The following is a 27,879-nucleotide window of genomic DNA, read 5'->3' as shown; positions in this document are numbered from 1 at the left end:
GAATTTTTATCCTAAGTACTTCCTTGATAATTAGGCTCCTTATTAAGGAATAGCTCAAATGAACACTATTAAAGCCAAGTTTTGATGGGTCTGAAAACTGATTTGCTATTTTTGACTGATGAAAACTTTTTTGGTCGTGTGTTCAATGAAGTCTAATTTTGATATATAATTGTTTCTAAGAAAATTTGACCTAAAGGAACTACAATCTTTTCAAATATACAACATTCGATGATGTGTCATGTTTATTAGACAGAGGTCCCATGTATTGGTTTCCTTGTCAAAGCTTTTTGAAACATAGATTGGCAATTTAGCCTCTTCTAAACATAAGGGAAGTACAAACTTCCTATTTACATTGAAAGTGAATAAAAAAATAAATTTATACATAATTAAGTTTGTAATTTTGTACCCTTCACAAAGTTAATCTGGTGTTCTTCTTTGAATAGATTATTCAAATTATTAATACTAGTGTTAAATTCCTGGCTAAACAACGATTAAAACCACTTTTCTGGACTTTTTGAATGCTAGAACATTGTGAGGATCATATGTATTTTGTGTTTATATAGTTTCATAAAGGAAGAGCAATACTAGAGCCAAAATTATAGTGTGCTCAGTTATTTATAAGAGGACAAATACTTAATCATTTTTCAAAAAGTAAAGCCTAACCTAACTGAACCTTTCACATATGTATATATACACAACTTACAAATCTCACTGTATTTAGAATCCCTTGGGCCGGTGGTCCCCGACCTTTTTGGCACTAGGGACCAGGGCTCGTATGAGAATCTAATGCCTGATGATCTGAAGTGGAGCTGAGGTGGCGATGCTAGCGCTGGGGAGCGGCTGCAAATACAGAGGAAGCTTTGCTTACTCGCCTGCTACTCACTGCTGTGTGGCCTGGTTGGGTCCACAGCCCAAAGGTTAGGGCCCTTGCTTTAGGCTAACTTATTTTTGGAAAAATTGAAGTTTCAGCTGGTCCCTTGTCCAACCAACATTGTTATTATAATGGTTCCTTTTACCTTCAAGGATAGCATATGGAAATTGGAATGATTTTCACTGACTCAACTGGGAGGAATGTTAGAAGGCATGCAGTTGTACATCAGGGGGACTTTTATTGATTGGCAACTAATTGTGAAAAATGTTATGAGTTAAGAATTTTTCTAATTCCCTTCTTCCTAGTCTTGGTTCTGTCCTTGACATGACACAAAACATGTTATTCTTTCCATATGATAACCTTCAAGTAAAGATAGGTGTTATATCTTTAGCATTCTCTTCCTAAGGCTAAACATTCTATTATGTCACATATCCTGAGTTTCTCTAAGTCCCTTGTATAAGGGGCTGTGTATTTTGTGTTGTATATTGCTTAACATAAATGATAAATTTGGCTACATATCTTGAAACTGATCCCAAGTATTAATTATTAGACTAGTTTTGGTATCTTTTATATTTGGAGATGCCAATGGAACTCAGACTATTTGAATATTAATCACTCTAGGAACATTTAAGTATTAATTATTGAGTAACAGAGTTGTGTGTCGAAAAAAATAAACATTAGATACCCTAATTCTTTTTTAAATAATTACAAGGGGCAATAAAAAAAATGGAAAAAAAGCTTTTAAAAACTGGGGGAAAAGGCTGGAGGTCACACTGATCTTTCCACAGGACACATTTGCCATAATCATGTTTTAAAATTTTAGAGATATCTGAGTCCAATGACTTATTCATTAGGGGGACTGTTTTATTGATTTAAATCAGTCATTGTTCATCGCGCTCATAGTTTTATTTTCTAATTCAATATTTTTTGGTATTTAAACCTGTTGGCCATTGAAATGCCAAGCTCTATTTTGTCATGGTAATGGTTTATCACTTGTCATTTACAGTCACTTTTTTTTAAAGAGCAATTACCAAATGTGTTCAGATTCCATTTGAATTGCATGTGTACATACTTCATCATGTGTGCATGTCCATGAGAAGGCTTGAAATGTTTTGGACTTATTAAACAACCTACTACTAACATTTGAATCCGAAGTGATTTTTTAAAGGTTTTGCTGAGCCGACTGTCTATAGTAAATCAGTTTAATGCTGTCCCATGTGTAAAGAAAACCAACAGGTCTGCTGTTTCTTTTAAGTTACCAAAGCTCATTTTCTTGGCACCAGCTGAGGCGGACAACAGTCCAACATTGGTGACTAAGAGGTTATCATGACCAGTAAAATTAGAGCCAGCAGTTACAAGTACATTCGCTGCCATGGAAGAGGGGTTACTCTTAAACAGACCTATTCAAGATAGGAAAGTCAAGCCAAGATTTTGAATACCCAACTACACTTCTATGAATATTTAACTGCCATAATGATATGGGCCATTTTCCGAAAGAGGATTGGTTATATTGCTGGCTTTTACCCCAGTTGTTTTCCCAATATTTTCAAAGCCCAGATCACTATGACACAAGAATAAATGAGGTTTCTTATCAACACTTCTCTTGTCCACAGTATGAAAATTTTTTCTGCGTTGAGAATTAAATTTTTTCCTCCTTGCCAAGTTTGATTACAGGCTTCCTTTGGCCTTTTCATATTGCTTTTTCCTTTTAAGCATTAAAATCACTCTATTCGATTTACAACAAATCTTTGTTTTTCTCTTACATTCAACTAGGTTATTTCCAGATCATACACAAACGTACAATCCTTCCAAAAGATAAGTGAAGGCAAAACTTATCTCACCATCGCATTTCAGGGGCTGTTAGAGGAGAGCTAAGTGTAACATTCATAACATTGAAGATTTTTTAAACCCAGTTGAAACACAACTGAAAATCCACAAGAGGGAGATGCTTGCTAAACCACCGGAAAATAACTCCCACGAGGGACCAGAGAGAGCCTTAGGAGGAGCCAGTGGGTTGGCCTGGGACTCAGGGCGGGAAGGAGCAGGTGTATATGTTGGCTGGGGGCTGGTGGAGGAGTACAGCTGAAGGAAAAAGCAGGATGGGCTTGTTACTTGGGCTACGAAGCGTTTGCTCGGTCTAAGACTAGGTGTAGAAGGTAATAGGATGTTGCCAAAGAGGAGCACACGCCGCTACCTCCTGATAGTCCCAGAAGAAATGGGGGTGGTTGTCTTTGAAGGCGCTTCCGCTTAGCAACCCCACGCGGTTGCTAAGGAGTGGCAGTAGCGGGGATGACCCGGAAGTGGTGGTGTCCATTTCTCGCTGCTTGCTGTAAGTTTGTCCTATCCAGAGCACCCGGGTGCTCAGCGCCAGGCCGAGGGTGGGGCCAGTGCTAGTGGTTCCGGTACGGCTCCTGCCGCCCCTTCGGCTCCTCGCCTTCCCCCTCCCCTCCCACACCTCTCCTCCCTCCCGTTCCTGGGAGAGAGAGAAGCAACCGCTGCGGGTGGATAGAGAAGCGTTCGGCGCGGGAGGGGATCGCGCTCGACCCTTCTGAGACCCGAGCACGGCCGGACCAGGTACTCGCTCCGGCTTCGGCGGGGTCCGAGAGACTGCAGCCGGAGGGTGTGTGTGTTTTTCTGGGGCTGGTAGGGGGCCCTTCGCTGGGTCAGGGAGGGGGACGCCGAGATCCTGGGTGGGGCGCAGGCCGGCATGTGTATCTGTGGAGGGTTGCGGGGGAGTGTAGGGGTTGGGAGGACACCGCGGGCGCAGAGTTTCTAGTGGCCGGGTGTAGGTTGCGGAGAAGGCGCCCCCTTGGATGCAGAAGACTTCGGCCGGTGTGGACGGGGAGTTTGCCACCTGGAGGGCTCGCTCTGAAAGGTGGAGCATCCTTCGGGCCCCAAAGGAGAACGTAGACCTCGGGGAGGTGGTTGGGGCAATCCAATGCCTGCTTCCCCAGTCCACCCCGCTGGGACAGAACCCAGATTCGAGGGTTGTGGGGGTTGTGAGTCGGCTGGGCACCGTGGGGAGCCGCCCTTGGCATAGCTAGGGCAATAAGAGTGGGTGAGGAGACCTCCCTCCACCCAACTTCCGTGCGCTTCCCCCACTTCTTCCTTTACTGCTCTCACCCCAGCGTCCTACAGGAGCTGTACCCCGCCAAGTAGGCAAGCATCGCAGCGTAAGAGAAAGGGGGTGGAACTGGGTTTGCTGCTTTTAAATGATACTTCAGGTGTTTGGGAAGTGCCAGAATGGCATATTCAGCAAAGTCTCCCAGTTCGATATTAGAGCTGGTATGAATTACCTTAGGAAAGTGCAGTTCTGAGACAAGCACCAAACTATAGACTAGTCCGGCATAACCTTGTTTGGTAGATATGGGTGTTTCTAAAAAATAGACTAGGGGAATCGTATCGATATAGAGGTCTAGGGGAGACATGTTGAGGCAAGCCTTTTCCAACCTCTTGTTTTACTTGCCAGTAAGCTTGTCCTAGTTTAAATGAAGCAGAAAGATCCTCTTCGTTTGTATTTCAATCAGTGACTGAATCATAGGTATTGTGTGGTGATAGATGTCTCAGAATATATATGTTTAGAGAGACAAGATTGCTTTTGAGCTTGTCTCTTAATCTTTTAAGGAGATAATTGTGGTCAAGTGGAAGTATTGGCTTTGAGGTAGGTAAATCTGGGATTGAACCCAGACTGCCACTGGTTTGTTGTTGACCTGGGCAAGTCATGGACCTATCGGATTCATTTTCTTCATAAGTAAAATGAGTTAAAATTCTTACCAGTATTGTAAGGGGGAGGGTATTGTATTTAAGTAACAGCCCACTTTAAACGGAAGCACCTTCCCTTTGAAAGATGGATTATCATTAATCTTATACAGTCGAGGTAGCCCAGATTTGTGGAATGAGGTGTGAGATAGGAAGGGAATAGGAAAATATTCCAAAACTTATATACATAACAGGACTTTTAGTGGTTCATGGACATTGACCATAAGTAAGCATGGAATTCAGTTACCAGTAGTTTCTTAAAAATAAAACAGACTATGTGCATTTATTAAAATGACTAATAATGTTTCAAAAGTTTTTCTCAGATTTGTAATGAGTATAGTATGGACTGGTAAAAACTTTAAAAAGTAATGTATGTAAATTGTACGTACACGTGATTGACGTGACATCTCTAAAGAGTTAAAATTGGGGCATAAAATAGAAAGTAGTTATAATTTTATATTAAAGTCAACCTTGGTAACATGGCTCATCTTGATTAGATTTAAACTATTAACCAAAACTTACAGAATTCTTATATGTATAATCTGTAAAATAAATGAAAGTGGAATGAATTTCTGCCTTTAAATCATTCATGAGAATATAGAAATAAATCAGAAGCATGAAGTCTTTATAACTTATTTGTTTAATAGTTTTTAAATGATGTATGTAATCTATTGTATGTCAGATTTTCAGCTAATATAGTCGCATTTTCATGTAACTGATAATAATTCTTAAATGTATACTCAGAGGATAAAAATCAAAAAACTATTAAATAGTCTTTTTATGTGAAAAATGGGAAAAAAGTTTGTAATTCAGTGTTAGTTTTTAGAGAGGTTTATAGGTTTTGCATAATTTTGAGAGAAAATTTCAAAGATTTTTTTTTTTCCGAGTCTATCTTTTAAACTGGGTAGAACTTTTTTTTAAAATTAAACTGATAAAACTCTTTAACTATATTGCACGTTCTTTGAGGTAGAAATACTATTTTAAATTTTGTCCTCTGCAGCTACATAACAGGCAATAAATAAATATTGGTCAAATTGGTAAATGGATGGATAGATTTTCAATTATTAATAAAGTATCTACTTTTTTTTAGTTGAAATTATGTTTTGCTACAGTTGTAGGCTTTTGTAAGGTTATTCAGCTTTATAAGTGGCTTTTTGAGAGTGTAAAGTCCTTAGTGTATCTGTAAGCTTTTAGCTTTGCTTTCCTGGATCTTTTTTTTTTTCATCACTTTTCAAATTTTAAGTTTGAGGCCATATTATTTTGCTTTAGTAAAGCTATCAAAAGTTTCCATTTTTTTCTCCTATCTTCTCATAAAACATTAATAAACCATTATGGTATAAGAGGATACTAGCTGTCTGATGAAAAAAAATTATCTAAATTGTAGACAACAATAGAGACTGTTACAGATGATACTTCTCTCAATGACCCTTTCCACTCAAAATATGTGGCCATTCCAAAGATCTTTGCAGTTGTCAGTTATGGAATTTGCTTGTCAGGAAATCTAAAAATGGCTAAACCTTTCTTTAATATTCATATCTTAGATGATCTCAGAAAGTCTTAGAGAAGATTGGGAAGGTTTAATTACTACATTCTGTAATCAAATAATGAACAAAATACAGTTAATTTTATTGGTGCTGCCAAATCAGAGTGAAAGAGTTACTATGGAAATATTTTTAAAATGCCAGGCAGTGCTTTACTCAAATGAGTATTCTTCCAGAGCTTCTTTCTATTTTAAAGAATATTTCTTTTTGGAGACACGTGTTCTCTAATAAGGATAAATAATCATTGTATCCAGAAAAAAAAGGCTGATATCATAGACAGATTTTAATATTACCAATCTTGATAGAAACTGCTTCAATGTTCTCAGATAAGTGGATGTAGAGTTTCATGAAAGAACTTTAGAGTTTGTAGAATGATAGTTTTTAAACTCCTAACTTTTCTCTAACTCATTTTTGCCTAATATAAAAACTTTGAGAACTAGGGAGGAAAAAAAAGAATGAATTTACTTCAGAATTAACATTTTCAGTTTTGTAGATTACTTACTTGGAGAGCTAAATTAGATTTTGACATTATTGGGATTGTGTTCAAGATGGACTCAGGACAAAAATTAGATGCCATCTGTTTCAGATTCCTCATTCCCTCACCCCTTCATGTTTTGTGGCTTCGAATTCATCAGATTATTTTTCAAAAATAAAAATCCTCAGATTAAGGTTATATAATCTGAATATATATGTATGTATATATAAATAATATGTTCATCTATATCACTGAACATGTATTGAGTTACACAAATCACAGACATTGGTTAAAAGTAATTGTTATTTTAGGCTACGTGAACATTAGGTTAGCCTCATGTATCTTTGTCATCATTCACTTAATAAAGCATTGTCAGTAGTACTTACCATAATCCACTCTTGATGGATGTTGCTAAAAAAAAAAAAAATGGATTGTGATGATACCGAATAAATTTGTTTCCCTTTTGTCACAACCAGAAGAAAAGCTTCTGCTGAGGATTTTTAATTAAGTGATACGTCCACTTAAACTCTTTCAGTAGTGAGTTTTGCCTTACCTTATGCCAGTTGCTATAGTTTTCATCTAAATGGTACTGTACAGTTCATAGGGCACATACTTGTCACTTTTCATTTTGGATCTTAAGAAATCTTGAGGTCAGACTTTTGGGTTTACTGAGCTGGAAAAGACCATAACTTGTTCAGGTTACAGTAGCACATAGCATGGACCAGAAAGACCCAGGCATCTTTGAGAAACTAAGAACTAGTGCCGTATCCCGGATATGGCCTGAAGAGGGCCATCTGGAGAGAAGAGAGCCATACTTTGTTTGCAGCAGGAGTGTTCTAGTGATGTAGGAAGACAGATGGACTGCCCCTACACCACTGTACTCTGTTAGTTACCCAGAAGCGTCAAGTGGGTAGTGTAGTTATTGCAGGGGCTGAGGTGTCAGAAATGGGAATTGTTCTTCAATAATTGCTCACCCATCACAATGGAAGCATTGGCATACCAGGGAAAGGAATATTCTCTTGGATTTTGCCTTGGCTGGAAAAGCAGAGTGAGCAGTAGCTATTGCCTTTGCCATCAAAAAGGACTTGTGTAACACCTGGGTGCTGGGTAAGGCTGTCAAAACGCTACAGCTTGATGTCTCCATCAAAATGTCACATAAATTTCTAAGGAACCATAGCATTGGACCCACATTGATTTCTGTAGCTTATACTTTCTAACTCTTTTAACCTACAAAAAGGGGCATTGAGGACTTTTGGGCTTCTGAACGAAAGTACCATATATTTACATCCCTCTTGATAAATTTTTAAATACACTTTGATTTGTTGGCATTAATGAGTGATGCGAAAATGTTTTAAGTTTTGTGTGTTTTTATGTGTGCTTGAGTGTCCATGATAATCACCAGATCTCATTTTAGTTCCTCAGGCTAAATTGCTAACCATAACTGGTCAAGCAGCTTCCCAGCTGGATATCTTCTCCATTTCTTAGCTGTCATTCTCTGATGCAGGTGCTAGTGAGCAGGGATATCAACATGACCAATACCAGGAAAAATACAAGGGGATTAAAGTTAATTTTTTAAAAAAATTTATTTAAATTTGATTTTAAGTGAATTTTTCACTTACTAGAATTTCTGTAGTCTAAAGTAGCAATAATATTTTTTGAGATTGTGGAGGCCCAACCTTTTAGAAAATTAAGACTGTTTTTTGAGCAGTTTTAGGTTTACAGAATGATTGAGCACATAAAGAGTTCCATACCTCTCATATCCATGTAACTCCCACCCTTTCCTCTTATTATTAAAATCTCGCATTATTGTGGTACATTAGTTACAATTAATGAATCAATATTGCCAATATTGATACATTATTATTAACTACAAACCGTAGTTTTCATTAAGGTTTACTCTTTGTATTGCATAGTTCTGTGGGTTTTAACAAATGCATAATGACATGTATCCAGCATTACAGTTTCAGAATAGTGCCCTGTGATTTACCTATTCATCCCTCCTCTTCTTTCCCCATAATCCCTGGCAACCACTTACCTTTTCATTGTCTGTATGGTTTTGCCTTTTTCAAAGTCTCATGTAGTTGGAATCATATAGTATGTAGCCTTTTCAGGCTGTGTTCTTTCACTTAGCAATATGCATTTAAAGTTCTTCCATGTCTTTTTATGACTAGATAACTCATTTCCTTTTATTGCTGAATAATTTTCTGTTACATGAATGTACCACAGCTGTTTATCCCTTCACCTAATGAAGAACATCTTGGCCGCTTCTATATTTTTCGGTGATTATTAATAAAGCTATTGTAAACATGCATATGCAGGGTTTTGTGTAGACATAAGCATTCAACTCCTTTTTGTAAATACCTAAGAGCACAATTGCTGGATCTTATGGTAAGACTGTGTTTAATTTTGTAAGAAACTGGTAGACTGTCTTCCAAAGAGGTTATACCATTTTGCATTGCCATCAGCAACGGATGAGCATTCCAATTGCTCCACGTCTTTGTCGGCATTTAGTATTTTGTTTTTTTGTACTCTAGGTATTATAATATGGGTTTTAATTTGCAGTTTGCTAATGACATATACAATGTTGAGCACCTGTTCATATGCTTATTTGCATTTTTTACATCTTCTTTGGTGAGATTTCCAGATCTTTTGCCCATTATTAAATTGGGTTGTTTGTTTTCCTATTGTTGAGTTTTAAGTGTTCTTTGCATATTTCGAATACAAATCCTTTATCAGATAAATATGTTTTGCAGATATTTTCTTCCAAGCTGTGGCTTGTGTCTTTGTTCTCTTAATAGTGCCTTTCATAGCACAAAAGTTTTTAATTTTAATAAAGTCCAAGTTATTAACTTTTCTTTCATTGAGCATACTTTTGGTGTTCTATCTAAAATCTCATTGCCAAACCTAAGAGCCCATAAATATTCTCCTGTGTTATCTTTGAGAATTTTTATAGTTTAGTGTTCTACATTGAGTTCTAAGGCCTATTTTGAGTTAATTTTTGTGAAAGTTTTAAGAGTTGTGTCTATATTAGTAGTTTTGCACAAGGAAGTCCAACTGTTTTATATAAATATTTTCTATCATAAAAATGTTAATGTGGTATTTTAAAAAAATATTTTTTAGAACAGTTTTGGATTCACAGCAGAATTGAGTGGAAAAGTACAAAGGTTTCCCATATGCCCTCCCCCCACATATGTATAGCTTTTCCCATTATCAGTATGCCCACCAAAGTGGTACATTTGTTACAATTGAACCTACATTGACACATCATTATCACCCAAAGTTCATAGTTTAACTCATGGTTCATTCTTTGTGTGTATATTCTATGAGTTTGGAAAATTTTGTAATAACATTTATCCATCATTATCATACAGAGTATTTTCACTGCCCTAAAATTCCTCTGGGGTCTGCCAATTCATATCTTCCTCCCACCCCAACCCATTTTTTTGTTTTCTTTTGTTTTGAAGAAACTAAAATGAATAAAATAATTTGTGGAGAGCAGTTTTGAAAAGAGATTTTCCTATAATTCTTAGATATAATTAGAAGCATTGTTCAGAGTCTTGAGTTTCCTTTTCGAAAAGATTGATATTAGGTCATTAAGTGTTAATTGACAAGTGCCTAATTCTTTGTTTAACATATGTAATTGCATGCTCGCTTTGGGAGCACATATACTAAAATTGGCATTAGAAAGTGTGAGCTGAATGTAGTGGCCATATGACTCTTTCAGATAGTAAAGAAGACCTAAATTCAGAACTTTCGAGTGATGAGTAAAGTTAAGGTCTTTTGCCACTTGCATTTTATTGTAGCTCAAGGATTGAGCTATACAGATTTCTTGGCCACTCTCTCCTGTGTTTCCTTCTTATTACACTGGTTGACGACTACTCAGAAGCTTGAGCTGGCAAATATTGAGTAGGAAGAGTACATGGTTACTACTGTAGTTGCCTGGTTAATCCCAGTTCTGACTCTGAGTGGGAATATCTAATCTAAAAGTAATAAAATGCTGTACTGAGACACTATTTCTTACATAGCCTAAGTAGTAATTGTTAGCTAGAATCCTCTTTCAGTTGGCTTTATAACTGTCCTGTCCTATCCCGGACTTATAAAATTCCCCCCATTTTTTTTTTTTTTTCTGAACATGCAAACATACAATGGCCAGATCACATATAAAACTAGATCTTTGACTCACAACTTGTAGCAACCTACCCAGGAAATCAACCTCTTCTGCCATAAACAACCCACAATGTCTTAACCTTAATTGGTATTGTGACATCCAAATATTCTGGTCATCTAGGGTATGATGTAAAAATTGTTTAACAACTCCATGTTTCATGGATTTTGTTTGTTTTTTTTTCACCTAGTTAAATCAGAACAGGCGCAAGGAACAATCTATTTGTATGAAAATACTTAGGTTTTGCAGAATTAGATGCTCTCCAAATCAATCAATATGTAAGCTCACTTTGTCTTTAGTGGGATCCATCTGGTTAATGCTTGTGTTTCTTGAGTTTCATAGATTATGGAAGTCATAAAGCTAAAAGAGAACATGGAGATGTTCTAGTTAGACTCTCATTTTACAGCTGAGACTACTTAAGTGCTAAGTGATTTGCTTAAGATTGTATAGCTAATGAGTCAGACCGGAACCTAGGTCTCCTGACTCCTAGTTCAGTCTTATTTCTGATTTAATACACTAATTGATTCATTTTAGTTAATGAAGAATTTATGATTTTTATAGAAGTAAATTTTCCAAGAAATTTAATTCGACTGTTAAACTACTGCAGTATTAGGATTCAAATATTTGGTTGAATTTCCTAGCAAATTTCTGAAGTGTTAAGTGAGTTAAGTGTTTTTCTTTACCATGTGTCAGTGGGTTTTTAGTTAAGAGCAAATTTATTTTTCACATCCTGGATAAAAATTGGCCAATTCAAAAATAGTGAAGATATTATAACCTATATTTAGCAAGCACATTTGGCTGCATTTAAATGAATCTTATAATTTTTTTTTTTTGCATAGCGGAGATAATCTGTTAATATTTAATGTCATAAAACAACAATGGAATTCTGTTCTATATGATGATGTATTTATAAAATGAATGGAATGTTATGTAAAAACTAAAAGTACGGATTAATTTAATATGCATCTGGTGAATTCAGGTCTTGAAGATGCACATCTGTTGAGAAAACAAATCATAGAACTATTCAGAGCTTCAGCATCTTTAAATATGTATGCTTTGATTCTCTTTAACTGTTTTGAAACAGTCTTAATGGGTTTAGAAAAGGCCATTTTCTCTAAGGAACAACTGTGAAGCCTCTCATGATACTATTAATTATTTTATTATTCTTTACAGCATTTTGATACATTAATATATCTTTTTCTCCAATTTATTGGGTAGGAAGGGGTTAAGTTATCACCATAACAAAATTAGTTTGTGGCAGAACTGTATTTTAAAAGAGGTAGTATAGTTTTCTGAATTGGGTAGGTTAGAAATATTTTAAAGCTCTGAATTCTATTTTGAATCCACAAGCAATGAAGAAAGAACCTCAGAGCTATGTGTTCATCACCATACTAGTGCTATAGGAATGTAGAAATTGAAGATATGATCATCGGCCAAGTTGGAGAAACAGAACTTAAAATGAAAGATACAGAGTAATTCAATGTGTTATATAACTAAGTGCAAACTTGGTGCTATTCTTTAGGGACACTAGGAATTTAGAGGGGAGAAAATTCAGTGAGTGTTCATAATCTTGATGGGAAAGATATTGAAGGTAAAGTGGTAGATTTCAACTCTGGGTATTCATTAGAATCACTTGGGGTAGCTTTTACCAGGATCAGTTGAATCAGGATCTGAGGGATGATGCCTCCATAATTTTAAAAAGATTGTAGTGTGCAAGCAGTATTGAGAACCATACCCTTCGAGGATGTGATTGGGGTAGGCAAAAAAGTGTTTTGGGGCAGCAAGATTAAGCAGGGAGGGAGAATTGGGCATAGCCTTTGAAAAGTCTAATCCAGTCAAAGTAGTATGTACTGTTTAATGAGTAGGGAGAAATAAGTTTAAGGAGGCAGAATGGGGTCATTTTGGAGCAGTACTTCTCAGTGTGCTTTCTCAACCAGCATCACCTGGGAATTTATTAATAAATTGCAACTTTTGAGGCCCTTTTTCAGACTTACTGATTTGGAAACTAGGGGCAGAGTTCAACAACCTGTCTTAACAGGTACTCCAGATGATTCTGATGTACACTAAAGTTTGAGAATAGCTGTTAATAGAGGATAATTTAAGTCAGTCATAATAAGTAGGGATCCATTTAAGATTTTTTAAGTTTGGAAGCACAGGATGTATTTGAATGTATGCAAGGTAAATCTGTGATGTGCATAATTCTTTGTACCACTGAAAGAGGAATGAGGGAAGCCAGTTGAGGAGGTACAGACAATCCAGCAGCAGTGAGGGCCCATTCTAGGGAAATATTAGTGAAAACAGAACAATAATAATAGAAATGGCAGTTTACTGAGCGTTTATGCAATGGGCAGTAAGCTAAGTGATTTGGACACAGTATGTTATTTCATTCTCACAGCAAGCCACTGAGGTATGGCTGTTAATCCCAATTTACAGAATAAGTAGTAAGGCCAAGAAAGGAAGGTTACCTTCAAAGTTCACACTTCTGGTAAGGATGTCAAGGCAAATATCTCTACCACTAAAGCTTCTTTTGAAGAAACAACCAATAATATCTGGAGACCAACAGATAAAAGAGAAAACTAAGAAAAGTTTTAGGTGACACAGCAGGGGGAAGTCACTGTTAGAAGAGAAATAGTGTCTACAGTAGGTAACAGGGCAAGTCATTTAGCCCATTTGAAACTGTCTTGTAAAAGTGATTGTGAGAAATAACCAATGGAAATTTTGTATTGTGCTTTTTTTAGGTATTAATAAAGTTCTTGTGAATCCATAGTTATGAAGTGACTTGAGATAGCTGTTTCTGGGTTTTGTCCATTTCGCTAATGGTGACTAAATTAGAAGAACCACCTCATTCAGCTTTTTAAAAATATCTTCTAGATTTTAGAATAAAAAAGTCCACTAGTAAATTATGCCTGAGAAACATTCTATAATACCACTCTTTCCTCTCTAGAGATATATTTGTGATTTAGAAAAGGTTAGAAGCATTTTAATTTTAAGACAGTTTAAGAAATATTTCAGTGTTACTTTGTTTTAGTTGGGAAGCAATAAGTAGTAAAATAACATGCTTGGATAATTCTTTTCATAAAGTATTATCAGTTCTGTTCTAGCATCCTCTATTGGTTAAAATTCACATAGCATAAAATTAACCATTTTAAAGTGCATAGTTTGGTATTTGGTACTTATGTTATGCAACTATAACCTTTATCTAGTTCTAAAACATTTTTACGAATTTACCTATTCTGGATATTTCATATAAATGGAATTATGTAATATGTGACCTTTTATGTCTGCTTTTGTATGTGTGTTTCTGCTTCTTTCACTTAGCATAATTTTTTCTAGGTCACTCCATGTCGTAGCATGTTTCAGTACTTTATTTTTATGGCTGAATTACATTCTGTTGTATAGATAGACCACATTTGTTTATCCATTCATCATTTTATTTTTGGACATTTTTGGTTATTTCCACCTTTTGGTTTTTGTGAATTATGCTCCCATGAATGTCGTGCAAATTTTTGTTTGAATACCTGTTTTCAATTCCTTTGCAGTAGGTATATACCTAGGAATGGAATTGCTGGGTCATATGTTAATTCTACATTTTTACTTTTTGAGGAACTGCCAACTGTTTTCTACAAAGGGCACCATTTTACATTCTCACCAGCGATGTTCAAGGTTTCTAATTTCTCTGTGTCCTCACTAGCATTTATTTTTTGCCTTTTTAAAAATTACAGCCATTCTAGTAGTGTGCTTTGCATTTCCCTAATGAGTAAAAGTTGTTTCGCATATTTTTTTGTACTTATTGACCATCGTATATCTTTTTTGATGAAATATCTATTCAAGTCCTTTGTCTATTTTTTTTAAATTAAGTTTATTGGGGTAACATTGGTTAATACAATTATAATTTTCAGGTGTATGTTATCATTTGACATCTATATATTCTGTTGTGTGTTTACCATCCAAAGTCTAGTTTCCTTCAGCTGCCATATATTTGATCCCCTTTACCCACTTCACTCTCCCCCAAACCCTATATATTTGTTCCCTTTTACCCCACCTGTCTCCCCCCTCCTCCCCTGCCCCACTAGTAACCATTAGCCTATGGTCCATGTTCATGAGTCTCTGTTTGTCCTGCTCATTTGTTGCTTTTAGGTTTATATCCCACATATAAGTGATATCATGTGATTTCCAACGTTTTCTGCCTGCTTTGCTCATTTTTTATAGCATTTTTATGTTGTTCGTTTATAATTGGTTCGATTTTACATTTTAAGTAGATATTCATGAAATGTAGCTATCTCAAACTATCATATTTCCTAAGTGATTACTGTACAGATTCACACAATGTTTTCTTACCTTTCTGAAATTTAAAAAATGTGGTAAAATATAAGTAATGTAAAATTTACCCTTTTAACAATTTCTAAGTATATTTATCTGTGAAATTAAATGCATTCACATTGTTATGCAACCATCATCACTATCTCCAGACTTTTTTATCTTCCCCAGCTGAAATGCTGTCGAACATGGGTGTTCAAACATCTGTTTGAGTCCCTGCTTTTAGTAGTTTTGGGCATGTGTATATGTATGTCCAAAAGTAGAATTGCTGGGTCATATGGTAATTTTGTGTTTAACTCTTCTGCGGAATCAACCATACTCTTCTCTGTAGTAACTGTATCATGTAACATTCCCATGAGCAGTGCACGCAGATTCCAGATTTCTCCAAAATCTTGCCAATACTTATTTTTCTTATATTGATTATAGCCATATTGGTCGGTGTGAAGTGGTATCTTGTGGTTTTGATTTCCTTTTTTTCTAGTCATTAGTAGTGTTTATGTGTTTATTGGCCCTTTGTATAAATTCTTCTTAGAGTTTTTATAGTTTTAGCTGTTGTATTTAGGTCTTCGATTCATTTTGAGTTCTACTGAATGAGGTTAAGGTCTGACTTCATTCTTTTGCATGCAGATATCCAGTTGTCTCATTACCATTTATTGAGGAGACTATTCTTTCCCCACTGAATGGTCTTGGCATTTTTGTTGAAAATCAGTTGGTCATAGACGTATGGGTTTACTTCTGGATTCTCAGTTCTGTTTCATTGATCTGTATGTCTGTGCCATTACCATACTGTTTTGATGACTGTAGCTTTGTGGTAATTTTGAAGTGTGACCCTTCCAATTTTTCTCATTAGATTTTCTGATATTGTATTTTGGCTATTGTCTCTTGCAATTACATATGGATTAGAAAAAGTTTTAGTGGTTGCCTTATGGTTTGTATTATACATTTCCAGCATTATACATTTACAACTGATCTAAGTCCACTTCCAGATAACACTATACTGCTTCATGGTTTATGCAGGTACCTTATAACAGGATTCCCAATTCCTTCCTCCTGTTTTTTATAATATTTCTCTGATTCATTTCACTAATCTATAAGCTATAATTGCCAAATACATTGTCGTTGTTATTATTTTGAACCAATAGTTGTCTATTAGATCAACTAATTAAAAGAAAAAGATTTTACAAGATTTTACCTTCAGTTATTCCTTATCTAATGCTTGTTTATGTAGATATAGGTTTTTTACCTATGTCATCTTTCTTGTCTCTGAAAAACTTCTTTTGACATATCTTGTAAGGTAGGTCTACTGGTGACAAATTCTCTCTGTTCTTGTTTGTCTGAAAAAGTCATTATTTCTCCTTCATTATTGAAGGACAATTTCACTGGATGCAGATTTCTTGATTGGTGGTTCTCTTGTTTTCATGCTTTAAATATTTCATCCTCCTCTTTTCTTCCCTGTCAGGTTTGTGAAAAGAAATACTGTCTCCAGTAGTGGGCTTTTATTATTGGGCTTTTGCTTCCAGGAAGATGTGATTCTCCTTCTCCTCCTTTCTCTCCAGTTTTCTGGGCAGTTATTTACTTAATGACCTGAATTCATTGGTGGATCAGAGAAGAGTTCTTGTTTTTTCCTTTTTCTTGTTGGAAGGATAAGAACCATGACTTCATGCTATTTACCATATCGGAGCAGAAACTGGTAATCTCTATATGAATTTTAGGAATAGCTTTTTTATTTCTGCAAAAAGGACATTGGGATTTTGACAGAGACTGCAAGGTCGCTTCTAGGTGTATTGCCTTCTTAACAATATTAAGTCTTCCATGGACAACAGGATATTTTTCCATTTATTTTAGTTTTTTATTTCTTTCACCACTTTTTCCCAGTTTAAAATATATTTTTAAATTTTCCAATCACAGTTGATATACAATATTATATTAGTTTCAAATATACAACAGAGTAATTAGACACATATATCTATATATAACTGTTGACATACAATGTTATATTGGTTTCAAATGTACAACATTGTAATTAGACATATATAACATACATATATATATATATAATATATATATTATATATATGTAACCTACAAAGTGATTACCCCCATTCAGGTAGCCATCAGACACCATATATAGTTCTTAGAATATTATTGACTGTATTCCCTGTTATCCTTTATATTCCCATGACTGTTTTGTAACTACTAATTTGTACCTCTTAATCCCTTCACCCATCTCCTTAACCCCACTCCTATCTGGCAGCCATCAAAATGTTCTCTATGAGTTTGTTTCTGTTTTGTTTATTTTTTTCCTTTTTTAGATTTCACATGTAAGTGAAATCGTATGGTATTTGTCTTTCTATGACTGATTTCACTGAGCATAATACTCTCTAGGTTCACCCAAGTTATTGCTGATGGCAAGATTTCATTCTTTTTTTATGGCTGAGTAATATTCCATTGTATATATGCACCACTTCTTTTTCCATTCATTTATTGATGGACACTTAGGTTGCTTCCATATCTTGGCTGTTGTAAATAATGCTATAATAAACATATAAATGCATATGTCTTTTTAAATTAGTGTTTTGGGTTTCTTTGGATACATACCCAGAAGTAGAATTACTAGGTCCTCCTTTGTTTCTTGTTAGAGCCTTCGTTTCAGAGTTTGTTTTTTCTGGTATAAGTATTGCTACCTCACATTTTTTTCTCTTTTCCATTTTCATGAATATCTTTTTCCTTCCCTTTACTTTCAATCTGTGTGTATCTTTCAAAATGAAGTGAGTTTTTTGTAGGCAACATATGTAAGGATCTTGTATTCAGCCACCCTATATCTTTTGATTGGAGCATTTAATCCATTTATATTGAAAGTAATTGTTGATAGATATGTAGTTATTACCATTTTATTATTCATATTTTTTTCTTTTTTTCTTCTTTGTCTTCTTAAAGTCCCTCTAACATTTCTTGTACCAGTTTGGTGGTGGTGAATTCCTTTAGCTTTTTCTTGTCTGGGAAGCTCGTTATCTGTCATTCAATTCTAAATGATAGCTTTCCTAGGTAGAATAAACTTGATTATATGTCTTTTCATCACTTTGAATATTTCGTGCCAGTCACTTTTGACCTGCAAAGTTTCTGTTGAGAAATCAACTGACAGTCTTATGGGAGCTCCCTTGTAGTTAGCCAACTGCTTTTTTCTTGTTTGAGACTCTGCTTCCTGGGCTTGTATGTCTATTTCCTTCTCCAGGTTAGGGAAGTTTTCTATCCTTATTTCCTCATACAGTTTTTCAATCCCTTGCTTTCTCTCTTCTTCTGGTACCCCAATAATGCAAATATTAGCATTGCTTGATGTTGTCCCAGAGGCCCATTAATCTAGCTTCGTTTTTTTGGATTTTTTTTTTCTTCTTTCTACTGTTCTAGTTAGGTGTTTTTTTACTACCTTATTTTCTAAATCGCCGATTCAGACCTTGACTTCTTCTAATCTACTGTTGATCCCTCTAATGTAGTCTTCATTTCAGTTATTGTATTCTTCATTTCTGGCTGGTTCTATTTTATGTTTTTTATCTCCATTTTTATGTTTCCTATTTTTTTTTTTTTGACATTCTCACTATGATCATCGAGCATCCTTATGACCAGTGTTTTGAGCTCTGCATCTGGTAGATTCCTTGTCTCCATATTATTTAGTTCTTTTTCTGGAGTTGCGTTCTGTTCTTTTATTTGGGACATGTTTCTTTGTCTCCCCATTTATCTACCTCCCTGTGTTTGTTTCTGTGTATTAGGTAGAGCTGCTATGTCTCCTCATCTTAGTAGAGTGGCCTTATGTAGTAGGTATCTTTTGGAGCCCAGGGGCACAGTCTCCCTGGTCACCTGAGCCAAGTGGTCCAGATGTGTCCCTTGTGTGAGTGTGTGTGTGCCCTTCTGTTGTGCTTGAGCCTTGATTGCTGTTTGCGTGTCAGTGGGAGGAGTTGACCCTCAAATTGATCGATGTTGAGGACTGACTGTGGCTACAGTGGAGGAGCTGTTGTGTAAGGGCTGATCCTACCTAGCAGAATTCGCTTTAGCAGGGCTCTGGTGCCTGCCCAGTCTGCCCTTTGGGTATGTGTCTATGGGAGGCAGCCAGGTGGTTCTCTGGCTAGGTCTGAAGCCAGCCACTGTTTGTGCTGGCTCCAGGGCCTCCAGGGAGGGGCCCCCCGCAGGTCAACTTCAAGCTGTTCACTATGCCCTGCCAGGGCCACCTGGCATAAGCCACAAAGCAATCCGTAGATGCTTTTTACCCATGCTGTCTTGGAGGTGCCTGGAAGAAGCTTAAGTTGCAAACCGAGGGTGGCCGCTGCTAGTATTGGACTTCAGGCTTCTCAGAAAGAGGCCAGATTCTGCTTGTTTGGGGTTTGTGAACCTTTAAGAGATACTAGGAACCAAGATGGGTTGTTGTATGGAAAAACCACTGGAAGTGGTTTGGGTGGGCCAGCAGTTGGGTGGGACAAGGTCTTAGCCATTTTTTCCCAGTTTTTAGTGTATAATTCTTATACCTTCTTAGCTAAATGTATATTTAGCTAAGTGTATATTTTTGGTGCTATTACAAATAGAATTATTTTCTTAGTTTTATTTTCAGATTGTTCATTGCTAGTGTATATAAATACAACTGATACTCTGAATTAGCTCTAGTCATTTTTGTGTCTATATTCCTTGGGTTTTTCATATATAGGATCATGTCATCTGTGAGTAGAGAATTTTACTCTCTCCAGTTTGGATGGCTTTTATTTACTTATTTAGCCTAATTACTTTGGCTAGTAGTGTTGAAAGAAGTGGCGAGTGAAAGTATCCCTGTCTTGTTTGATCTCGGGAAAGCTTTCAGTTTTTTAACCATTCAATTTTTTAACTGTGGGTTTTTCATAAAATTCCTTTTCATGTCGAAGAAATTTTTTCTATTCCTTGATTGAGTGTTTTTATCATGATAGTGTTGGATTTTGTCAAATGCTTTTCTTTCTTTTTTTTTTTTTTTTGCATCAATAGAGATGATCATTTGTTTTTTTCTCTACATGCTATTTAATTTGGCATCTTATATTGATTGGTTTTTGTAGCTGACCCACCTGAGATAAATTTGTTTGTCATAATATGTAATCTTCTTACAATGCTGTTGGATAAGGTCTACTAGTCCTATATTTTGTGACGATTTTCATATTTGTAAGGGATATTGGTCCAAAATTTTCTTTTCTTGTGATGTTTTAACCTGGTTTTGGAGTCAGGTAGTTCTGGCTTCACAGAATGAGTTAAGAAATGTTCTATCCTTTTCTGGACTTTGAGAAAGTTTGAGGAGGCTTGTTGTTCTTTAATTGTTTGGTAGAATTACCAGTGAAGCTATGTGGTTCTGGGCTTTTCTTTTGGGGGAAGTTTTTGAAAATGATTCAATCTCTAAATTTACCCCATGTGAGTTTGTTCTAATTTTTTATTTCTTCAGCAATTGATTTTGGTACTTTGTGTTTTTATAGGACCATGTCCATTTCATTTAGGTTATCTGATTTGGTATATTATTGTTCATAGTATTCTCCTATAATCCTTTTTTATTTTCAAGGCCATAGAATTGTCTCCACTTTCATTTCTGAATTAGTAATTTGTCTTCTTTTTTTTTTTACTTTTTATTATTTTTTTGGTTAGTCTAGCTAAAAGTTTGTCAATTTGTTGATCTTTTCAAAAAAAACAGTTTTCTTTATTCTGTGTTTTATCTCCACTCTAATTTTTATTATCTCTTTCCTTCTGTTAGCTTTGGATTTAGCTTGCTTTTTTCTTCTTTTTTTAGTTCTTTAAGGTGTAAACTTAACATATTGATTTGGGATCTTTTTGTTTAAAATAGGTATTTAAACCTATAAATTGACCTTTTAGCACTGCTTTTGCTACATCCCATAAGTTTTGTTATGTTGTGTTTTTGTTTGTCGCAAGGTATATTCTAATTTCCCTTATGATTTCTTCTTTGAAGAAATCTTAGTTGTTTAAAAGTGTATTGTTTATTTTTTATATATTTGCAAATTTTCCAGTTTTTCTTTTATTAATCAATATTTACTTTCATTCCTTTATCATATAAGAGATTTTGGATGATATCAGTCTTTTCAAATTTATTGAGACTTGTCTTGTAGCCTAAGATATTATCTCTCCTGGAGAATGTTCCATGTATACTTGAGAAGATTATATATTCTGCTCTTTATTTAGTGGGATGTTCTGTGTATGTCTATTAGGCGTAGTTGGTTTATAGTACAAATACTCTGTATATCGATATTGTGTCTGGTTGTGCTATACGTTTTTGAAAGTGGAGTGTTGATGTCTCTAACTGTTGTTGTAGAATTGTCAGTTTCCTCAATTCTGTCAGTTTTACTTCATATATTTTTCACCTCTGTTACGAGGTGTGTTTATGTTTATAATTGCTATGTGTTCTTGATGGATTGGCCCTTTTATCATTGTAACAATTTTTATCTTAAACTTTATTTTCTCTGGTGTTAGTATAGGCACCCTATTCTTTTGGTTACTATTTGCATTGACTATATTTTTATCCTTTTACTTTTAAGCTATTGTGTCTTTAGATAAAAATTGAAAATCTTGTAGACAGAATTTAGTTGGGTTGTTTTTAATCTCATATCAATCGCTACTTTTTACTTGGAGATTTTAATCCATTTATATATAAAGTAGTATATAAGGAAGGACTTTTGCTGTTTAGCTATTTGCTTTATGTCTATCTTCTCTTTTTATTGTTTCTCCATTTCTCCATCACTGCCTTCTTTTGTGATAAGTTGATTTTGTCTAGTTTCTTGTTTCTTTTTCAGTATATTTTTATTTATTTATTTATTTATTTATTTTTATTAGTGTTCTTCTGGATTACAATTAACATCTCAATTTTATGAAATTCAAGTCTGAACTAATACCAGCTTAGTTTTAGGAGTACATAAAAACTTTGCTCGTCTAAAGTTCTGTCCACCTTTTATGTTGTTATTGTAAGAAATTACACATTTATACATTGTGTTCTCATTAACATAGATGTTTAGCTATAAACATATTATTATTATTTTGTGCATTTTTCTTTCAAATCATATAAGCCAAAGAAAGAGTTCCAAACCATTAATTCAATAATACTGCTTTGTATGTCTACCATGTAGCTCTCTCTACTCTTGTTTTTTACTTCTTTGTGTGACTTTGAGTTATTATCTGGTGTCCTTTCATTTCGGCCCAAAGAAGCATCTTTTAAATTTTTTATAGAGCAAGTCTACTAGTGATAAACACCCGTAGCTTTTCTTTATCTGAGGATGTCTTTTTTTTTTCCTTTCATTTTTGATGATTTTGCTGCATATGGCATTCTTGATTGACAGTTTATTTTTTTCAACGCTTGAAATATATCATCCCACTGCTTCTAGCTTTCATGATTTCTGATAAGAAATTGGCTGTTAAACAATGCAGGATCTCCTTGTAGGTGATGAATTGATTCATTCTTGCTGCTTTCAAAATTCTTTGTATTTCAACAGTTTGACTGTAATACATTTTGGTATCTATTCCTTTGAGTTCATGGTGCTTATAATTAATTGCAATGTTTGTATGTATAGGTGCTTAGATGTGTAGATTCATGTTTTCCTTCAGATTTCGGAGGTTCACAGACATTATTTCTTCAGATATTCTTCCCATTTCTTTCTCTCCTCTGTGACTTCGTTTATTCATTATGGTGTTACACTGGATGATGTCCCACAGGTTTCTTAAGCTCTTTATTTTTCTTCTTTTCCTATTTTTAAGACTGGACTATCTTAGCTGACCTATCTTTGAAAGTGTCTACTTGATGAGATACTGTTTTCGTGGTTTCTTTTAGTTCTTTGTGATTCCTTTGCCTGAGCTTCAGGCATAGTTCCTATATTAATTTCTTTTTTTCCCTGTGAATGGGCCATACTTTATTGTTTCTTTGCATACTCATAATTTTTTGTTCAAAACTGGACATTTTGAATATTACTTTGTGTCTCTAAACATATTTATCTCCTCTCCAGTGTTTTTTGTTACTGTTTGTGGCAGGTTGTTATTATTTTATTGTTGTTGTTGTTTGCTTAGTGTCTTTTCTAAACTGTTTTTTAAAGTATGTATTCTTCGTTATGTGTGGTCATTGAAGTCAGTCTGTTCCATTAGCTTAGTTGTCAACTAGTGCTTTAACCAAGTTTCCTTGAACACCTGGAGCCCAGAAAAGAAAAATATGAAGAAAACCCTGCAAATACTGCCCTACTCTTGGCTGAATGTTTCTATGTTTGGATACTCTTTTAATTATTAGCAGGCCATTTACAGTGTGACCTTAGTTTTTACTACCTGTTTTTGTGGAGCCTGAAGGTCAGCTAAAAGTGAAAGCTTAGGCCTTTTCTGGGCATGTGTGTGGCCTTCCAGATTCCTTGTTATATATGAGAACTTACCAAGCCCATTTCTCCCCACATGTCTCTCGCTCTTCCCAGGCTGTTAGTTCTAAGTCTTATCCTGATAGTTTTCCCTTGCTCCAAGCTGCTTTGCTCTAGGAATGCGCCAGCTAAGACCAAACAAAGTCCTTATGCCAGTCCTTGAGGAAGCTGTCAGTCAGGTCATCACTTTCAATCACAGTCCTTTGAGATTTGGTTTGTATGGCTTCCTTGACACTATCTCCCTTCACCAGGAGTATAGCTACCACCCTCACTGCCTCTGCTCACCTGGGGAATGGAAGCTGGTTGGCAGTCAATTAAAAACCCCTTAGCACTCTTCTGTAGTAATGCTTCTTTCTTTGCTGAGCCTTCCCTTTGTGCTATAAGTTAGATTCTAGAGTTTTGCAGAAGTTGATTCAGACTATTTTAGCCAGCTTATTTGTTGTTTTTGTGTGGGAGGTAGAGCTGTGGAGTTTAGTACTTTGCCATTTTTGGTAATGTCTTCCCTTGTACCCCCCCCCCGACCCCCTTTTTAAAAAAGTTTTTCTACTGAAAATTTTCAAAATATCCAACTTAATTTTTACAGTATTTTTAAAAGAACTACAATATACTTATTAAGATTCATGTATAGTTTAAAGACTAAACGTATATACTGTGTTCCCGTCAGTTAAGAAATAGGACATTACCAGTACTTTAGAAGTCTCTTTGTCCCTTTCTTTTTCTGACTTCCTAGAAGGAACCACTGTCCTGAATTTTGTGTTAGACATGCAAATAAGTAGGAAAATGTTGTTTATAACTAAAAAAATTTAATAGAAACAATTAAAACTTAGTCTACTGCCATGCCACCCCGAACAAGTCTAATCCCATCTGATCTTGGAAGCTAAGCAGGGTCGGGCCTGGTTGATACTTGGATGGGAGACCATCTAGGAAGACCAGGTGCAGTTGGAGTTAAAACATAAAAAAATAAAGGTTATAAGCTGACAAGGTCCTTGCAATCTGTGAGGGCAACCAAGGGTTGCCTTGCCTTAAAAAAAAAAAAAAAAAAAAAAAAAAAAAAAAAAGCTTAAAGATTTAGAGGTAAATGTAAAAATACTGAGCAAAAAAATAGATACAAGAAAAGAACAAATAAAATTTTTGAGCTGAACAGTACCTGAATTGTTGCTTTTAATTTGGTATTTTCAGTTTTTAGTAGGCAGGGTGATTGAGTAATCTGCTATATTTCCAGAAATTGAAGCTTAGCTTTAATTTTTAACCCACAAGCTTTTTTTTCGATTGGTAATTTCCAAATCTTGTTAACTAGTGTTTTTCATCTTTCTTACTAACTTTACCAAATGTCATAAGTTTTAAAAACTGGAAACAAAATTATATTTACTTTTAAGTAGATGTTACTTTTTGGGGGGGAGGGGAATGTAAAGTTCTTTTTAATTTGAGTTGACATACAATATTGTTTCAGGTGTGCAATATAGTGATCTGACATTTGTTTACCTTACGAACTGATTACTATGAGAATTCTAGTAACCATCTGATACTGTAGAAAGTTATTGCAATATTATTGACTGTATTCTCTATGCTGCAATTATATCCCTGTGACTTATTTGTTATAACTATAAGTTTGCAGCTCTTAATTTTCTCAAGAATATGGAACACTTTATGAATTTGCATGTTATCCTTATGCACAGAGCATGCTAATCTCTGTACCATTCCAATTTTAGTATATGCACTACTGATGTTTAGTATATGAGCACTAGATGTTAGTATTAACATTTTAGTTTTAACTTATCAAATGAAGAATGTCAGTAATATTGCTTTTTCAGATAATAAAAGATAAAAATTCTAAAATCCAAAATGCAGGCATGTAATCAAGATGATTGTTGAGTGAAAGAAGTAGGAGCTAAGTATTTAATATAGATATATTTGAGAATAATTAAATGCAAATTGTATTTTCATGAAGTATATTCACATTTTTATTGTGTATTTAATATGTTAAATATGTTTAATATATTTAATATATAGTAATAAATAGTAAGTTAACATTTTATATTTTTATTATATATACATAGTTAACCATTACCTTTTTTTTTTTTGAACTGCACATTTTTAATCATTTTTAGGCAAGGCTGCTGTATCCTTCTTGTTAGGATAGTACTGACAGCATAAACCTCTTTATGCACTCAGCTATGATTAAACTAAGGTTTACATCCTTGGTATTAAAATACCACCTCCCAGTTACTAAACATACTTTAAATCTTTCTAAGTTGCCACTCTTACCAGTGCTGATTTCAGGGCCATTGGGATTTGTCTTAATGTGGACCAGGTTAGGACAATGGATTCTTTTTCTTTGGTTTAAAAATTTTGTTTAATTTTTTTAAAAAAACATGTATGATTTATTTTTTAATATCTCAATTTGTGGTTGAGAAAGTTGAGATAAGAAGTATTAACTTGGGCCACTGGCATATCTATGATTAGAATTCAGAATTTTTAGCCCGTGGTTCAATTCTTTCATTGTGTTCCTCTGTATAGGACATTCTTCCCTGTTCATAAGACTTGCATTGGTTTTCTGTTGGTAGTACAATATGTTAAGGTGTTGAGTTTGTTATTCTGAATCATCAATTTTTTTTTACTTGAGGGAGCTAAACTTTAAGTTCACTTAATTTTTATGTTATATTGATTCTGTGCATTATTATAAAATTATACGTCCAGGTGTCCAGGATGACCAATTAGAGGGTTGGGAGAATTCATTTTGTCTTTGAGTAGAGTGACCTGAGAGTTCAGACCTCTGTTTGACTTGAGAATAGCCTCTGGTGTGCCCAATAAGAAGTAATGTATGCAGTGCACAAAAGTTTGGGATTTTTAATAATCAGATACCTCTACTGGAAGCAGATCACTGTGGAACTTAATTTTTCAAGGTTGACAGTATATATAACCTTAGCATACATATGATTGCTGGTTTTATAATGTTCTGAATCCAGCATAATTTAATGAAATATCATAATGTGTAAAAGATACAGTATTGTTAACTTGACGTAATAGGTACTTCTAACCAGTACTTGTTTTTGTGGTGGCCAGTTTCATTAAACTCTATGGTTGTTTCCTTGTAAATGTCATTTTTAATTTATTATTGAAAGCTGTTTACAGAGCTAAAAGCCATTATAAAAAGTTTCAACATTTTGCAGATTTTTAACAAAACGTAAGTCCTTGTAAATTTATCTCTGTTTAGAAATTTGACAATTTGGTGTGTTTTTATTTACATTCTTTTTTTTCTAATACTAACATTTTCAGTTTTCTTGTTATGTATAAAATATACTATGTACTATTATTTTCCTATTTAAAGACACTTTGTTTTTTTAAAGCAGTATCTCAGTATTTTGTCTCTGTTTTGAGGATATGGACAAGATGTTTAGTTTAATTTCTTTTTCAAATAATTTATGTGATTATTTCACATGTGAGCATTATAGAAAAATTTGAACAAATAAGAAAGCTGTACAGAACAAAATAAAACCACATATAATTCTTTCTAGAGAGTAAATATTAGCAGTTAAATTTTCTTTCCAATTTGTTCTATAATTCTGAGATATTTATTTTTAAATTAAATTTTAAATAAATAAATCTAAATTATAGAGTTTAGTATCTCTTTTTCATTTAATGCTGAAAAAAGATTCCATATCATCTGATAGTTACTTAATGACTATATATAACATTATTTAGCAACACCTCTATTGTTAGTTTTTAGGTTACTTCAGATATTGTTGCTATAAATCCTGAAATAAATATTTTGACTATTTCCTTAGGAATAGTATATTCTTAGGGTATAATAGATGAACATTACTGTTTATTCCTTAAGGCTCAATAAATGAATGTTTTACTAGGAAGTCTTCCAGAGAGGTGGTACAGTCCCCTCAGCAAGGCATGAAAGTGCATTTCTCAGGATTTGGCTAACATTGGACATCATGTTTGTTTTTTTTTATCTTTACCTATTTTATAGATGAAAAATATTATTTTTGTATAACATCTTTAATGTGTATTTCATATGCATAATACAACACAGTGCCGTGTGGACTTTGGATATCACATATATTTGGTAACTAACTATAAAATTAAAATTAAAATTTATTTAAAATAAGTTATTCCAGTTTGAGCCACATCCAGTTATATTAATTTCTAAAATGTTAGATGGCAGTGAAAATTGCAAAGGACCTCCTTTTTCTAGTTTGCATTGTAATGTGGATAAGACTTTGGTAGAGTTTACTGATGAACTTACCGTGAGTTTTGATGTGATACAACAATTATGTGGTCCTGAAGGTTGTTAGGTTATATGTAGCTACTAAGAATTATCTACATCTTGGTTGAAAACCATCTAAGGAAAAG

General features: G+C 34.6%; 1 protein-coding gene, 1 non-coding gene and 1 pseudogene across 9 annotated transcripts in view; 2 read left to right on the top strand and 1 right to left on the bottom strand.

Moving 5' to 3' along the window:
• Positions 1 to 3,252: 3,252 nt before the first annotated feature.
• The window catches only part of CSNK1G1 (casein kinase 1 gamma 1), a 147,645-nt gene continuing 123,018 nt past the window's right edge, over positions 3,253 to 27,879 (top strand). For 5 of the 8 annotated variants that reach the window (XR_004950020.1, XM_016141084.2, XM_036217974.1 and 2 more), the window contains exon 1: positions 3,254 to 3,445. The gene's annotated coding sequence lies outside the window, so the exon portion shown is untranslated. Of the gene's footprint in view, positions 3,492 to 27,879 lie in introns of all 8 variants that reach the window. The other 3 variants (XM_036217977.1, XM_036217976.1, XM_016141087.2) reach the window with 2 other exon arrangements.
• Positions 24,344 to 24,462, top strand: LOC118600545 (annotated as a pseudogene).
• On the bottom strand, positions 25,147 to 25,251 carry LOC118601086. The gene has a single exon (XR_004950187.1). It is a non-coding gene; the product is annotated as a U6 spliceosomal RNA (small nuclear RNA).

This window comes from Rousettus aegyptiacus, unplaced genomic scaffold (genome assembly GCF_014176215.1).
Source record: "Rousettus aegyptiacus isolate mRouAeg1 unplaced genomic scaffold, mRouAeg1.p scaffold_m13_p_3, whole genome shotgun sequence".
Taxonomy (NCBI): Eukaryota; Metazoa; Chordata; class Mammalia; order Chiroptera; family Pteropodidae; genus Rousettus; species Rousettus aegyptiacus.
Note: the sequence above shows the minus strand (reverse complement) of the source record. Positions and strands in the feature narration are given on the sequence as shown.